Source organism: Macrotis lagotis, chromosome 5 (genome assembly GCF_037893015.1).
Source record: "Macrotis lagotis isolate mMagLag1 chromosome 5, bilby.v1.9.chrom.fasta, whole genome shotgun sequence".
In the NCBI taxonomy this organism is placed as follows: Eukaryota; Metazoa; Chordata; class Mammalia; order Peramelemorphia; family Peramelidae; genus Macrotis; species Macrotis lagotis.
In genome coordinates this window covers 258738055-258756070 of record NC_133662.1, presented here as the reverse complement: position 1 = coordinate 258756070, position 18016 = coordinate 258738055, and the positions used below count along the sequence as shown (strand labels likewise).

The 18016-nt window shown below is 41.2% G+C and overlaps 1 protein-coding gene across 6 annotated transcripts in view; it reads right to left on the bottom strand.

Moving 5' to 3' along the window:
• The window catches only part of DGKG (diacylglycerol kinase gamma), a 281695-nt gene extending 264481 nt beyond the window's left edge, over nt 1–17214 (bottom strand). For 3 of the 6 annotated variants that reach the window (XM_074189550.1, XM_074189546.1, XM_074189547.1), the window contains exon 1: nt 17103–17213. The gene's annotated coding sequence lies outside the window, so the exon portion shown is untranslated. Of the gene's footprint in view, nt 1–17102 lie in introns of all 6 variants that reach the window. The other 3 variants (XM_074189542.1, XM_074189543.1, XM_074189544.1) reach the window with 2 other exon arrangements.
• Between the last annotated feature and the right edge of the window lie 802 nt (nt 17215–18016).

Below are 18016 nucleotides of genomic sequence, written 5' to 3'. Positions count from 1 at the left end.
AGACAATGAATACCTTGCAAAATGAGAATAATTCTCTCAGATCCTCAAATGAGCAAATGCAAAAAGAAATGAATTCTCTCAAAACCTCAATTGGTCAAATGGAAAGCTCTTTCAAAAGTAGAATCAACCAATTGGAAAAAGGTTAATGAAGAAAACTCCTCCCCCCCAAAAATAATGGAGTCTACAGAAACTAATGACTCCACGAGACAGCAAGAGTCCGTTAAACAAAATCAAAAAATAGAAGCAAATGTGAAATACCTCATCAACAAAACCACTGACCTCGAGAATAGATTGAGGAAGGGAAACCTGAAAATTATAGGACTTCCTGAAAACATTGAAGAGAAAAAAAGCCTGGACTTAATATTACAGGATCTAGTGATGGAAAACTGCCCTGACATCATGGAATCGGAGGGCAAAGTAGTTATTGAAAGAGTACATCGATCCCCACCAGAAAAAGATCCTAAAAGGAAAACACCAAGGAATGTTGTGGCCAAACTCCAGAACTATCAGATAAAAGAGAAAATCCTGCAAGCAGCCAGAAAGAAACAATTTAAATATCAAGGAGCCACAGTAAGGATCACGCAGGACCTGGCTGCATCAACTTTAAGGGATCGAAGGGCCTGGAACGAGATTATTTCGAAGAGCACAGGAGCTTGGAATGCAGCCAAGAATCTACTTTCCTGCAAAGCTGAGCCTTCTCTTCCAGGGAAAAAGGTGGACATTTAACGAAATGGAAGAATTCCAAAAATTTCTGATGAAAAGACCAGAGCTAAACAGAAAATTTGGATATCAAACAGGAGGTTCAAGAGACACATGCAAAGGTAAAAAAAAAAAGGGGGGGGAGCTGTAAAAGGAAAAAAATGCAATCCAGCAAGTTGAAACTGGCTATATCCCACCATGGGGGGGGGGGGGTAGAGACTCTCATAAATCCTGAGAATCCCAAGAAATGCAACTCTAACAGAGAGAATATACCTAGCCAGAAATGCTGGACATCCATGACCTATCCAGGAGACTGATATCTAATGGGACGTAACTGGCTTTAACTCCACCGGGGAGAAAGACTCTAATCAGGAATTTGGACTCTATTCAACAGAATATACTGAACTAGAAGGGTCAGACACTCAGAATTTTCTATGACTTAGATAGAATGATCTAAAAAAAATACACTACCTCTCTAAAAAGGGGGACAGGAAAGAGACAGGAGGAAGGAGGGGATTGAATGGGACAAATCTCATTACACTAAGAGGTACAAAAAAACTTACGGTAATAGGGGGGAAGAAGGGAGTAGAGGAGAAACACCTGAATCTTCTTCTCATCAGACTTGGCTTAAGTCAACCTACACATACTCAGTTAACTTATAAAACATCTAACCTTTCAAGAAGTAAAAGGGGAAAAGGGGAGGGGGGACAGAGAAAGGGAAGGGGAGTGGAGGAAATAAGGGGAAATAACAAAAGGAAGGGAAGGGAACAGGGAAAGGGGAAAGAAAGGGGAGGGAGTGATATAGGAGGGCAAACACACTGAAGGGGGTGGTATTCAAAAACAAAATACTGGGGAATATGGATAAAAGGGGGGTAAAGGGGGAAAAATACAAACAGAGGGAAGATAGCACAGAGGGCAATAAAGAATTAGTAATCATAACCTTAAATGTGAATGGGATGAACTCTCCCTTAAAACGTAAGCAAATAGCAGAGTGGATTAAAAACCAGAATCCTACAATACACTGCTTACAAGAAACTCATTTGAAGCAGAGAGATACATATAGAGTAAAGGTAAAAGGTTGGAGCAAAATATATTTTGCTTCAGCTGAAGTAAAAAAAGCAGGGGTAACAATCCTTATCTCAGACAAAGCAGCAGCAAAAATAGATAGCTTTAAAAGAGATAAGGAAGGAAACTTTATCCTCCTAAAAGGTACCATAGACAATAAAGTCATTTCAATATTGAATGTATATGCAACCAGTGGGACAGCACCCAAATTCTTAGAGGAGAAGCTGAAAGAATGACAGGAAGACATAGACAGCAAAACTCTACTAGTAGGTGACCTCAACCTCCCGCAATCAGATCTAGATAAATCAAATCATAAAACAAAGAAGAAAGAAATTAGGGAGGTAAATAGATTGTTAGAAAAATTAGATATGGTAGACTTATGGAGGAAACTGAATGGGGATAGGAAGTAATATAACTTTTTCTCTGCAGTACATGGAACTTATACAAAAATTGACCATGTACTAGGACATAGAAACCTAATGCTCAACTGCAGAAAGGCAGAAATAGTGAATACATCTCTCTCAGATCACAATGCAATAAAAGTCATATGCAATACTGGGCCAAGGAGACCCAGAGCAAATTGGAAACTGAATAACCTCATCTTAAAAAATGAGTGGACCAAAAAACAAATTATAGAAAGAATTAACCATTTTATCCTAGATAATGATAATAATGAAACAACATACCAAAACCTATGGGATTCATTCAAAGCAACTCTAAGTGGATATATTATAGCTCTAAATGCTTATATGAATAAATTGGAGAAAGAGGAAATCAATGAACTAAATATGCAACTAAAAAAATTAGAGAAAGAACAAATCAAAAATCCCCAATCAAATACCAAATTAGACATTTTAAAAATCAAAGGAGAAATTAATAAAATTGAAAGCAAAAAAAAACTATTGAATTAATAAATAAAACCAAAAGTTGGTATTATGAAAAAACCAATAAAATTGATAAACCTCTGGTCAATTTGATTTAAAAAAAGAAAGAAGAAAACCAAATTGCTAGTATTATAAATGAAAAAGGTGAACTCACCACCAATGAGGAGGAAATTAAAGTAATAATTCGAAATTATTTTGCCCAACTTTATGCCAATAAATTTGATAATCTAAGTGAAATGGATGAATATTTACAAAAATATAAGTTGCCCAGGTTAAATGAAGAAGAGATTAAATACCTGAACAACCCTATCTCAGAAAAAGAAATTCAACAAGCCATTAGTGAACTCCCTAAAAAAAAACCTCCAGGGCCTGATGGATTCACAAGTGAATTCTACCAAACATTTAAGGAACAATTGGTTCCAATCCTATATAAACTCTTTGGAAAAATAGGGAAAGATGGAACTCTGCCTAACTCTTTCTATGAAATCAATATGGTACTGCTACCTAAACCAGGAAGAGTTAAAACAGAGAAGGAAAATTATAGACCTATTTCCCTCATGAATATAGATGCAAAAATCCTAAATAAAATCTTAGCAAAACAACTACAACAAGTCATCACTAGGATAATACATTATGATCAAGTAGGATTTATTCCAGGAATGCAGGGTTGGTTCAATATTAGGAAAACTGGTAGTATACTCAATTATATCAATAACAAACCTATCAGGAATCATATGATCATATCAATAGATGCTGAAAAAGCTTTTTACAAAATACAGCATCCATTCCTATTAAAAACACTAGAGAGTGTAGGAATAAATGGACTGTTCCTTAAAATAATGAGCAGTATCTATCTGAAACATCAACAAGCATTATACTCAATGGGGAGAGGCTAGAGGCGTTCCCAATAAGATCAGGGGTGAAACAAGGGTGCCCATTATCACCACTACTATTCAATATTGTATTAGAAATGTTAGCATCAGCCATTAGAGAAGAAAAAGAAATTGAAGGAATTAGAATTGGGAAGGAAGAGACAAAACTCTCACTATTCACAGATGACATGATGGTCTACCTAGAGAATCCCAAGAAATCATCTAAAAAACTACTGGAAACAATTAGCAATTTTAGCAAAGTTGCAGGTTATAAAATAAACCCCCATAAATCCTCAACTTTCCTATATATGACTAGCAAGAAACAGCAGGAAGAGCTAGAAAGAGAAATTCCATTCAAAGTAACCTCAGACAGTGTAAAATATTTGGGAGTTTATTTGCCAAGACAGACTCAGAATCTTTTTGAAAACAATTATAAAACACTTCTCACACAAATTAAATCAGATTTAAATAACTGGGCAAATATCAACTGCTCATGGATAGGTAGAGCTAATATAATAAAAATGACAATTCTACCAAAACTAAACTATCTGTTTAGTGCCCTACCAATCAAAATTCCAAAAAATTACTTTAATGAGTTAGAAAAAATTGTAAGTAAATTCATATGGAGAAATAAAAAGTCAAGAATTGCCAGGAGCTTAATGAAAAAAAAATGCAAACGAAGGTGGCTTAGCACTACCAGATCTAAAATTAGATTATAAAGCATCAGTCATCAAAACTGTTTGGTATTGGCTAAGAAATAGAGTGGTGGACCAGTGGAATAGACTAGGTGTAAAAAGCAGGAGAGGATTATAGTAATCTGCTGTTTGATAAACCCAAAGAATCAGGCCCCTGGGATAAAAGCTCCCTCTTTGATAAAAACTGCTGGGATAATTGGAAGTTAGTATGGAAGAAACTTAGATTAGACCAACACCTCACACCCTTTACCAAGATAAGATCCAAATGGTTACAGGACATCGACATAAAAAAAACAATACTATAAGCAAATTAGAAGATAAAGGACTAGTCTACCTGTCAGATCTATGGAAAGGGGAACAGTTTATGACTAAGGAAGAGTTGGACAACATCACTAAAAACCAATTAGATGATTTTGATTACATTAAATTAAAAAGCTTTTGCACAGATAAAACCAATGTAATCAAAATCAAAAGAAAAGTAGTAAATTGGGAAACAATCTTTACAACTAATGATTCTGACAAAAGACTCATTTCTAAACTATACAGAGAACTGAGTCATATTTTTAAAACAAAAAGCCATTCCCCAATTGACAAATGGTCAAAGGATATGCAAAGGCAATTTACAGATGAGGAGATCAAAGCAATCCATAGCCATATGAAAAAAATGCTCTAAATCATTAATTATTAGAGAAATGCAAATTAAAGCTTCATTGAGGTACCACTTCACATCTCTCAGATTGGCCAGTATGACCAGGAAGGATAATGATCATTGTTGGAAGGGATGTGGGAAATCTGGGACACTATTACACTGTTGGTGGAGCTGTGAACTCATCCAACCCTTCTGGAGAGCTATTTGGAACTATGCCCAAAGGGCAACAAAAATGTGCATACACTTTGACCCAGCAATACCACTACTGGGTCTATAACCTGAAGAGATGAGGAAAAAGGGTAAAAACATTACTTGTACAAAAATATTTATAGCAGCCCTGTTTGTGGTGGCAAAGAATTGGAAATCCAGTAAATGTCCTTCAATTGGGGAATGGTTTAGCAAACTGTGGTATATGTATGTCATGGAATACTATTGTTCTATTAGAAATCAGGAGGGACGGGATTTCAGGGAAACCTGGAGGGATTTGCATGAACTGATGCTGAGTGAGATGAGCAGAACCAGAAAAACACCGTACACTCTAACAGCAACATGAGAGTGATGTTCAACCTTGAAGGACTTGCTCATTCCATCAGTGCAACAATTGGGAACAATTTTTGGCTGTCTGCAAAGGAGAGTACCATCTGTATCCAGATAAGGAGCTGTGGAGTTTGAACAAAGTGCAAGGACTATTCCCTTTAATTCGGGAAAAAAAAAAAAAACAGATGTCTTATGGTTTGATCTGGTTACCTCTGAGAATTCTGTTCTCTTTAAGGATATGATTTCTCTCTCATCACACCCAATTTGGATCGAGGTACAACATGGAAACAAAGTAAAGACTGACGGAGTGCTATCTGTGGGGTGGGGGTGGGGGGAGTGAAGCAAGATTGGGGGAAAACTGTAAAACTCAAATAATATCTTTAATAAACATTCTATTGCTTTAAAAAATATAATTATTCTAAGAAAGTATTCAAATGTTCATATCTATTGACTCCTAAATCTCACTGCTAGACATGTATTCAAGGAGGTCAATGATAAAGAGAAAGGCCCTCCTAAACCAAAATATTTATTACAAAATACAAAGACCTAGAAACAAAACAAATGGATAAACAAAGAAAAAGGGGACAGTAGAAGATAGTTGGATAGATAGAATCATGTAAACAACAAACATGAATGGGAGAGAGGTGGTAGAGGATAGAAAGGCCTAGAGGGCTAAGACCCATGGGGTCACCAAGGATTGAACTGAACCAATGAACAACAACAGACAAATTGTACTTAAATGTAAATAGCATTTTAAGAAACAATGAATATAATAAACAGAGAAACGTGGAAAGATTTATATGAACTTATGCAAAATGAAGTAAACAGATAAAAAATGTCCAATAATTTCTTACATTTTATATAGTTTAAATCTCTCCTTATATTCCTTGAGCTACTCCTTCAACCAGCTTTCTCATATGCGAAATACTTTTTGAAAAAAAATTGTGAAATAACGGAAGAAAACCCTGTTCAATCAATCAATCTACTGCAAATAGGTACCATACTGCACATCTGTGGACTCTCCCCTCTGTAAAAATATTGGGAGAGTAGACTTCTATTCTCTCTTCTCTGGGTTATGCTTAGTCTGTTCTTTGCAACCGTGCAATTTTAATGTGATTTTTCCATTTACATCACTGTAGTTATTGTATCTATTTTTTTTTCTTGGCTATGCTTACTTCCCTCGGGAGCAGCTGATCCAATTGTGGGCATGAGTCTCTGTATCTATCATATCCATGATCTACAGCAAGCATTAAGTGCCTACCTTGTGCCAAAAAATTGTATATGTACACATTGACTACAATAATGCAAATGGAAATAACCACAATACATTTTCAAAAATTGAATGCTGCAGATCTCTCTCCTTTCTCTCTCTCTCTCTCTCTCTCTCTCTCTCTCTCTCTCTCTCTCTCTCTCTCTCTCTCTTTTCTCTCTCTCTCTCTCTCTCCCCTCCCTCCCTCCCTCCCCCCTCTCTGTCCAGCACAAAAGACATGAAAGACCTTTGCATCAAAGAACAACTATGAGAATGTTCCTCCCCACCTTTCTTAACAAATATAAGAAATGATGATTGAATAATGAGTATATTTTCTACTATAGATAATGTTGGACTTGGTTATTGTGTTGGTTAGTTTTAATGAACTGGTTTCTACCTCCTCTTTTTGTACTCTTATTATAGGAGCAGCCATTAGGAAGGGAAGAGAAAGGCAGAGAAGGGAAGGTCAGAGGAAAGTTAGGGAGAAGGAAAGATAGAAGGGCATGGAAAAATTAAGAGAAAGAGAAGTGAAAGGAAAGGACCAAAGGGAGGAGAAATATATTAAGAAATGTGAGTGATGTAAAAACAATGGGTGACAATGATGTTTTTAAAATGCAAGGAACATTACTTCCCTGTTCTCTGCACCAGAACTTTTGCTTAGGATATTACCCCCCCCATCTGATCATATGGCACAAACTTTAGAGTTAGAGGAATGACACTAAAGATCATTTCATCTGGGGATTTTTAATCTGGGGTCAATTAAATTTTTAAAAGTATTTGATCAATTTATTTCTTTTTTTTAAATTTATTTTTATTAAAGAAATTATTTGAGTTTTACAATTTTCCCACAATCTTGCTTCCCTCCCCCACCCCCACCCCACAGATAGCACTCTGTCAGTCTTTACTTTGTTTCCATGTTGTACCTTGATCCAAATTGGGTGTGAGGAGAGAGAAATCATATCCTTAAAGAGAACAGAATTCTCAGAGGTAACAAGATCAGACAACTGTTTTTTTTCTAAGTTAAAGGGATACAGATGGTATTCTCCTTTGCAGACAGCCCAAAATTGTTCCCAATTGTTGCACTGATGGAATGAGTGAGTCCTTCAAGGTTGACCATCACTCCCATGTTGCTGTTAGGCTGTACAGTGTTTTTCTGGTTCTGCTCATCTCACTCAGCATCAGTTCATGCAAATCCTTCCAGGCTTCCCTGAAATCCCATCCCTCCTGGTCCCTAATAGAACCATAGTGTTCCATGACATACATATACCACAGTTTGCTAAGCCATTCCCCAATTGAAGGACAATTACTTGGTTTCCAATTCTTTGCCACCACAAACAGGGCTGCTATAAATATTTTTGTACAAGTAATGTTTTTACCCTTTTTCCTCATCTCTTCAGGGTATAGACCCAGTAGTGGTATTGCTGGGTCAAAGGGTATGCACATTTTTGTTGCCCTTTGGGCATAGTTCCAAATAGCTCTCCAGAAGGGTTAGATGAGTTCACAGCTCCACCAACAGTGTAATAGTGTCCCAGATTTCCCACATCCCTCCCAACAATGATCATTATCCTTCCTGGTCATACTGGCCAATCTGAGAGGTGTGAGGTGGTACCTCAGAGAAGCTTTAATTTGCATTTCTCTAATAATTAATGTTGATCAATTTATTTCAATGCAATCAGTTTTCTTTTTTAAACTCTTGGATTTTATATTACACATTTGAAAACACTATTCTTAAGAGTCCTTTGGGATTTATCAGTATGCCAAAAGAATCCATGATGCTAAAAAAAAAGGTAAAGAATTCCAAATCTAGTCAAACCCCCTCATTTTGCAAAAAAGAGAAACCAAGGCCCCCAGATCATGCAAGTAGAAAAAAAAACAGATCTGGGATGCATTCCCCCTTTTCTCCTCTTAATTTCACATCTTTTTCCTGCTTATAGGGCAAGATGGTGCAGCAGAGAGAACCCTGGACATGAAATCAAGAAAAATCATTTTCCTGTGTTCAAATCTGGCCTCAGATACTTAGTATCTATTTGACTCAGTTTCCTCATCTGCAAAATGAGCTGGAGAAGGAAATGGCAAACCATCCCAGTATCTTTGCCAAGAAAACCCCAAGTGGGGTCATGAAGAATTAGACATGACTGAAAAGTTTTTCTGTAAAGCACCCCACCCAGTTCCTCCTGATCCTATCTTAGAATGAAGTTGCCCTTTTCTGAAATTGTGTGACTTTAGGCAAGTAATTTAATCTCTGGTTCTCGGTTTCCGTTTACTTATCTGTGAAATGAGAGGATTAGACTCAATGGAGTTGAGGTTCTTTCTAGTTCTCCCCGGTATGGTCCTATGCCAAACTCCCATAGACTAGCTTTACTTTGGGTTGTTTTGTGTGGATCTCGTCTTCCCTGGTAGACCATAAATTCCTTGAAGGCAAAGGTCTTTATGTCTTTTGTGTTGGACACATTATTGGGGGAGAGAGAGAGAGAGAGAGAGAGAGAGAGAGAGAGAGAGAGAGAGAGAGACTGAGACCTGCAGGCTTTTTGAACTTAAATAAATCATTGAACATCTTGGACCAGTCACCTGGCATATAAGGAGACCAGCCCTGGCTAAATTACCATGAGGCTCCTTACTCTGTTGTCTTAATAAGTCCAGGTTCCAAGAGTTGTAGGAGATGGCTCTCATTCCTTGGAGAGATGCCTGTTTTGATTTTGTCTCCTGATACTGACAGTGAATTTCATAAACTAGATGAAACTCCACTTCTCCTTAATAACATGTTTCAAAAAGATTTAAAATGAACAGTAAATAGGGTAACTTAAGGACAAGGGGCAGTGTGGGCTAATGGACAGAGTACTGACCTGTTCCATCTGCCAGAAAAATTAACTGGCTGCTGTTTTGGGGACCTCCATTGCCTTCCTGGTCGACCCAACTGATGGAAAGGTTGGGCAAATATTCTTAATATGAGACCACTGGGCAGATCATGTGAAGGGGAATGGGAAGACCTCCTGCAGGTTTAGAATGGGGCTTTGGCTTCTGGGCATTGGTGCTCCCTTTTGTGATGTCATTCAGGGGGTGGAGTTAGACAGAATGGAAGGAGATTTGGAGTTCTTTATTCCTCCCTGGAAGGTACAAAAGGCAAATAAACTGATAAAAAGCCTTAGCTATGTTCTCTCTAGTCCAACCCCAAGTCCTTGAACTTCACTGAATTCATTTTGCAATATGGGAAAAATAGATGTGGTTCCAATTCTATCTGTGAGGCTCACTACCTGTGTGAGCAAGTCACATCACCTCTGAGCCTTGGTTTCCTCATCTGTAAATTGCAGGACAGAATTGGAGAGCCTCTTTAGTCTCAATTCCAAATACTCTGACTCCCTGCCCAAAAACCAGGGGCTACAAATGCAACTTGAGAAATGGGATGTATTCTCTGCGGGAATGGGGAAAGAGAAATGCAACAGTTTTAGGGAAAATATTCACTTGAAAGTATTTCGATTATCTGAGTTTCTAAGGGTCAGAGTGACCTCCTGATCCTTGGCTGCTTGGGATTTTGCATCAGATCACCCATCACCAAATGAAAAGGGGGTTCCTGTGTGTATAATGCTGTTTGTGTTATAACAGCACTGGATGATGGGGTGAAAGGTGGGGGCCTACTCAGATCACACAGATAAAGATGACTTTGGCTAATTAGATGAACTACAAGGGTAGGTCTGGAATTTGTCAACTGACCTGGGAATCACCAGGCAATATGATTTAGCTCTGGTTTTGCCTATAACCATCAGAGACTCCTTCACACAGGATTCTCAGCGCCACCAGACGCTGTTTTATAAAATCTTCCTCTATTCCTATCATATCAGGAAAAGCAGAAGTGGTTGAGAGTTGGAAGAGATCTTAAGAGATCATTCAGGGACCTCAACTTAGAGATGACAAACTGAGGCCCATCCAGGTAAAGGGCTTTCTCTAAGGTCATATACCCAGTTCTCCATAGGGGACAAGAACCCAGATTCTAGGGGCTACAGAGATAGGAAGGAGTCCAATTTCATTAGTTTAGGGAATGACTAGGTGAAAAAACTCCCTCTAGCAATGCAGGACCTTTATCAAGAGCAGAAACATCAAGTGCCAAGGCCTGCAGGCCATGGCCTCCAATTCCCCCAAGTCCAGGCTAGATCAGATTAAAATGCAATAGGACCAAAATTACTTTTTAAAAGTAACTAAAATATTTTTATTTCATTTTAATTTAAAAATACAATAAACTATAATGTTTATTTATGGTTTCTGATTCCCAGTTTTGATTCGAGTTTGACATGACTGGTCTAGACCCCTAGTCTCAAACTCAAAAAAGAAATGGAAGCCAACAAGTCCTACAAATAGATCCCCTGCAAGCACACACTGACTTAGAAAACTACGTTACGATCATCTATATTTTATTTCATTTGCACTTTTTGTGAAATGTTTCCCAGTTACATTTTAATTTGGTTGGCGTGCATTCAGGAGGGTTGGGGTACAGGTTCAGGAGGGTGCACACCTGTGCTGTTCATCACATCTGGTCTGGAGCACAGGTTATGTTACCTGCCTAGGGTCACTGGGCTTGTATGAATTCTGGGCAGGACTCGATCCAGGCTCTGAAGCTAACTCCTCCCTAGGATCATAAAGATCACCAATTTAAAACAGAAAGGGACCTCAATGACCAACCCTCTCAATTATAAAATTGAGACCCAGGAAGCTCAAAGATTACAGAATGGCAGGATCATAGGCCTAAGAATTAAGAGTGACCCCAGATTCAGTTAATCACTCAGCCAACAAGTATTTATGGCAGAACCAGGCTAAGTTTTAGGGGTAGAAGTAAGGACAAAAACACTGTTCCAGGTCTAGAAGGACACCTAGTGCAAACCCCATTGTTTTAAAGATGAAAAATCCAAGACCCATTTACTATGTGACAGAGTCACTTCAGCTCTCTGAGATTCAGTTTCTCCTTCTGTAAGAGGAGGACAATAATGCCCATCCCAGAGGTATAGATGATTTGTAAACTTTCAACCAATACCTATCTTTCTAGCTATCTGATTCTTATTGCTTTTTTTGGGGGGGGGGGTTTGCAAGGCAATGGGGTTAAGTGGCTTGCCCAAGGCCACACGGCTAGGTCATTATTAATATTACTGCTTTTTAACCTTTAGGAACAACAAAACTTCTTTCCTCATCGGAACTCAGAGGAGATACGGAATGCCTTTTTATCCAATTATAACATTTTAGTTGGTGGACTTTCTTCTTTCCCTTTCGGCTGCTGTGAGGGTCCCATGAGATTATAGGTCATGGTATCAAAGGGCTTTGAGACGTTGAGTTCTCTGAGATATTGAGAGTTAGAGACCCCAGAAGCTATTGTTCCCCTCCCTGATCAGGGATCCACACCACAGCACAGACTAGTGGTCATCCAGCCTTAGACTGAAACATTACTCCAAATTTCATAATGACAAGTCTATGTCATCTAATGCTGTTCATTGATTCTGGGAAGGCAAGACATCAGGCAAACCTTGTTCTGGAAATTGGCTGACTCCTTTTGGATAATGTTTGTTCAGTTGTTTTTCAGTCCTCTCAGACTTTCCATGACCCCATTTGGGGTTTTCTTCCCAGAGATCCTGTAGTGGTTTCTCATTTTCTTCTCCAGTCCCTTTTGCAGATGAAGAAACTGAGGCAAACGGGACTAAGGGACTTAGGATCACGCAGTTAGTAAGTGTCTGAGGTTGGATTTGAACCCAGCTCTTCCTGAATCCAGGCTGGGCACTCTAATCACTACACAATCAGCCACACTATGAAGACACAGCTTTAGTCTTTGCCTTGGTGTGTGGTAATCCAATGTCTCACATAGGAGTTGGCAAGTGGTGGACCCATGTTTGAGTCACCAAGTGGCTACATAATCATGAAGTCAAAGATTTGGAGCTATAAGGGACCTTAGGGGTCAGCTAGTCCTATATCTTTATTTTATAGATGAGGAAATTGAGGTTAAGAAAATTGTGACTTGCCCAAGGTCATAGAGTATTTTTTGTCTGTCTGTCTCTCTCTCCCCTCCCTTCTCCTTTCCTCTCCTTTCCTTCTCTCCCTCCAAAATGATATCAACAGTTACCTTCTGTCAGTTTTCCTATTTTAACACTAGGATACTATGGATAGATGGGGGCAGAAGGCAAATAGAAAAGTAAGAATACATATTCTCCATGGCTCAAAGATCCAGACTGGATGTGCAATCCTTTTCCCATCACCAAATTCAGGGATTCATGGTAAATTAATATTTTGCTCTTATATCAGCCTCAATTCACCCCCCTCCTACATTCAGGAAATTTCCTTTTAAAGCAAAAATTAACAAAAGGGAATGGGGGAAAAACATTTAGTAAAACTAAGAAGACCATCCACCCCATCTGGCATTCTATCCAATGTCTACATCAAAACACAAGTTTTAACAGGTCCTACGGATGAATAAACAGCTTCTGTCTATTAAAGGATGACAGCAGAAATTGTGATTGTGCAGATAATGTAATATTATTGCTTTGGGAGGGGAGCTCAAGATGAGGAATTCAGGGAAGTATGAGAAGACTTCCCTGAACTGATGTAGAATAAAATAATTAGAAGTAGGAAAACAAACTGGAGAACAACTCCATTCAATAACTAAAGAAATCAGACATTACAAGTCTCATCACGTTGCCCTTTTTTGCCCAAGGAACTTCAATGGCTCCCTATTACCTTCAGGACCAAATAGAACATTGTTTTACTTTTAAAGCCCTTAATATCCTGTCTCCTGATCTTTTCAGTCTTCCTAGTCCTTAAACTTTCCCCAGTGACTCTGACCTCCATGTTATTCCCTGTAAACAACATTCATGCCTCCTGACTTACCTATTTTTATTGGAATGCCCTTCCTCCTCATCTCTAACTCCTGGCTTCCTTCAACTCTCAGCTAAAATCACCTTTCAGTACAAAGTCTTTCCTGGTCCTTTCTTAAGGTTATTACTCTCCCTCTGTGTTTATCTCCAGTTCATACTGGAATCAATTATAATGACCACACAGCAATTAGAATGACCAAACTAGCAGTAGCATGGAGACCAGAGTAGCCTGGAGAAAATGCATCTGCCCTCTTTCTTTGCAGACGCACAGAACTATGGGTATGAACTAAAACATATTCTTTCAGAAATAGTGGATATATATTTTTTTGCTTAACTGCCTTTTTCCCCCTTCTATTTTGTTCTTTGTTACAAAGGATGACTTTCTGGATTCGGGAAAGGGGAGGATATATTTAGAAAAGAGGTCATTCAAAAACAAAAGTAATTCATGAAAATGAAGACAAAAACAATAAAAATCAACATCGTCCGAGATGACAAGGTCCCACCATCATTGCAACCCCATTTTCCCTGGTTTTAAATTGTAGGACAACCTTCCAGAGGGACAGAAAAGGAGGGTAGGTGGAGGTTGAAATACATTTCTTAGGGAGGATCAGAGATCTATACTTGGTTTTGTTGGGTTTTTTTTTTTTAGGTTTTTACAAGGCAAATGGGGTTAAGTGGCTTGCCCAAGGCCACACAGCTAGGTCATTATGAAGTGTCTGAGACCGGATTTGAACCCAGGTACTCCTGACTCCAAGGCCGGTGCTCTATCCACTATGCCACCTAGCCGCCCCCTACTATGCCACCTAACCGGCCCCATCTATACTTGTATCATCAATCACACCTTTATAAAAAAAAAGACATGCACAATGTTGCTCATTTCTCACACTTTTTGTCCTCTCCATCATCCTAAACAAACTTGTCTGGGAAAACAGGAAGAGAGTTGAACCTGAGCTAGAATTAGGCAGACCACACTGTAAGGTGAACTGAGGCACAGAGCCATCAGTAATGAAAGCATTTGTTCAACAACAACCAAAAAAACTAACACAATAGAATGACTCTCCACATTGCCCTGGATTCTCCCATCTCTGTGGGGCTGCCCCGGAGCAAATCCAAGAGCATCAGCTCAGAACTCAGAAATCTTAGCAATGCCACGTTTAGAGCAGGAAGGGGACCATCAGGGTCATAAGATCAGGGCATTGAGAAGAGGAAAGAACATGGGATCAGAAGATGCAGAGGAGGAAATAGAGGATGATAAAATGGCAAATCTCATCCTGGAAGGGACATCAGGGGTCACTGAGTTCATTTGACAGAGGAGAAAACTGAGGCTCATTGAAGGAAAATGACCTGCCCAAAGTCACACGTGGGAAAGGATAGGGTGGGAATTTGAACTCGATTTCTCCAGATCTACTCACTAGTTACCAAAGTCACACAACCTTGGAAGTAGCAAGATCTTGGGCTTTGGAGAAGGAAGAGACTTTAGGACTCATAGAGTCTTGTGAATTCAAGACAGAAGGGACCTCAGAAGCCATCAAATCTGATCCCCGCATCTTATAGAGGAAGAAAACAAGGCACAGAAAGGGAAAGTCACTAGTCCAAAGTTATACAGCCGGCCAGGATTTCAACCCAGGTCTTCTGTCATAAGAATTCTCCAAAATGAAGTGGAAGTACCCTCTCCCCACCCCCACCCCACCACCTTACATGGATCCCTACTCTGGCAACCATTAAACACTGTATTTCACTTTAAAAAACAATTTCACCCTCCCCCCACACACACACATATACAGACACAGACACAAACACATACAAACACAAACACCCCTTACATGGGTCCCTACACTGGCAACCGTTAGACACTATATTTGACTTTAAAAAACAATTTTAGCCCCAGACACACACGGCTTGGAACATTCTTGTTTTTCCCTCCTGCAAAAGGGCTAATATACTATTTTAATCTGGAGTTATAATTGGAAACCATAAAATCCAACCTCCTCACTTAATTGAAGCACAGAGAGGTTAAGCAACTTGTTCAAGGTCCCTCAGCAGCAGAGTTGGGAACCGAACTCAGGTCCTCTGCCTCCCAGACTAGTGCTCTTTCCACTGTATGACATAAGGTCCAAGGCAGGCTTGAGCATCCTGGGAGATTTCACTTCACACCAACCTACATCTCTAAGAAATGACCCCACTCCTGTGTGGTCCCCACATCCTTCCTTCTCTCCTCTGGGCTCTGAGAGCTGAACAGGAATCTGCTGTTCTGTTTGCCTCTCTAGGAATCATAAAAATCACCCATTTAAAGCCAAAAGAGACCCAGGAACCAACCTCATTTTACAAATGAGAAAGCTGAAGCCCAGGAAGCCTAAAGATGACAAGATGGCAGGATCATAGACCTGGGAGTTAAGAAGGACCCCGGATTCAATCACTCCCTCATTTAACAAGTATTTATGGCAATGCTGGACTAAGTTTTGGGGGTGCAAATGAAGGCAAAAACCCTAAGAGTGCAAGAAGGACACATGGGGGCTGCCTGTTAATTCCCTAAGAAGTCTCACATTGGCAAAAGTCAGGGTGCCGGGACCCTAGAAGTGAATTTAGAGACTGACTACAGAAATGCCTTCACTCCACAGATGAGGAAAGTGGGGTTCAGGGAGGGGAGATTCCTTGCCCAAAGACACACAGCCGATAACTTCTACTCATGTCCAGGTGGTCTCATTGCAGCTGGAGGATCCTTTCCATCCCACAGCTGAGCTGCCTCAAAGAGAGTGGCCAGTCCCCCTTTCCTTGCCATCCCCTCTCCCTTCACCCAGTTCCCTTTCTTGAACCCCAGACCTCCTAACCTTGCAGGTCAACTAGCTGAATCTTTTTTGTTGCAAGGCAAATAGGGTAAAGTGACTTGCCCAAGGTCACACAGCTAGGTGATTATGAAGTGTCCGAGATCAAATTTGAACTCGGGTCCTCCTGACTCTGGGGCTGGGGCTCTATCCACCGTGCCACCCAGCTGCCCCCAACTAGCTGAATCTTGCCAGGATCACTGGCAAGCCTTTCCCAAGCTTACTCCAGGGGCTAGGGGAGGGGGGAAGCATCCGCCAACCGCTCTCTAGTCTAGTCCCAGCTGAGTGCCCTAGAAAGAGCTCTGGTTCTGAAGCCAGAGGCACCGGCCTCCAGTCACTCCTCTGATGCTGACCACCTTGGGGGACTTTACCTCCATCTTCCTCAGTTTTCCCCTTTGCCAAAAAAAAGAAAAAAAAAAGGTGGGTGGACTAACTGTCTTCTAAAGTCCCCACCAGTTCGAGAGTTCTGATTCTCAGAACTTCTCTGGTCCTCAATTTTCTCATCTGTAAAATGGGGGCGTTGGCCTGGATGACTTCCTATGACCCCCCCCCCCCACACACTTAGCGGTATCTGCCTCTCCCGGGGTGGGGGTGGAGGGGGGAGAGCAGGCTGCAGGTGAAGTGATCTCAATGTTGGCTACCTCCCCCCTCCCCTCCCCTCCCCAAGTGGCCTCAGTTTCCTCTTTTGCCCAGGTCGCCCTCAGAGCCTTCCCACCAGGCGGGGGCTGCCCCGCAAGAGCCACAGAGCGCCAAGTCGCGTCCCCAGCGCCGATCGCAGCCTCCCTTACCTCCTGCCCGGAGCTCCTCTGGCTTCCAATGGATTCCCTTACTTGGGAGGAAAAACACAGGCAAGAAATGGGAGGGAAAAATCAAGCCGGGGCTGACGTCTGGGCGCCCCCCCGCAGTCCCCAAGGTTTAGCCCCACTTCCCCAGCTCCCCGGCTAGCCAGAAAAGGGGAGGGCCTGCCCCCGGGGAGGGGGCCGCGGTGGGAGGGGCCGGCTCCCTAGCTCTTCTGGCTGGCTGCTGGCCGGCTCCTCTGGGCTCAACCCTCCCCTCCCCTCTGCCCACCCCCCTCCAACAACCCCAGTTGGCACAGTTAAGGTGGAGCTGGCCCTCCCCGGACCCCGGAGCCGCCCTCTGCGCCTGGGCTGCGGCTCAGCCCTCAGGGTCTCTGTTTTCTGAGCCTCTGTGGGACTGAAGGGGAAACAGAGTCAGAGTGGGTGCGACGTCCTTCTCCGATCTGGTTGGCAGTGCTGGGGCAAGAGGTGGCCAGAAGACGGTGAAGTGACTCTCCTGGAGGTTTCTACTGTCCCGGGGCCGCCTGCCATGCCCCTTCCCATCCCCAAGCATCTCCTGCAAGCATCCTCCTTACAACCCTTCTTCTTTTACCGCCTTGAACACGCAGCATCAAGCCAACAGAACCCTTCTTTCTTCTGTCTCATATTCTGGAACTGGTAAAACAGCGTCTTAGGAGTCCACGGGGGTCAATGTACAGGATTTGGAGATGGGTTCTGGGTTTGAATTCTGCTCCTCTCCACATTAGCCGGTGGACTTTGGAGAAAGTCCAGCTTTCCATCCCTGAGCTTCATTCCCCTCATCTATAAAATGAGGGGGTGGCCCGAAGGGACCCTGCCAAGCCTGAGATCTTTCCCGGGAGACCCAAGAGTGGGGTGAAACCTGGTAGAAAGACAGAGCCCCATCT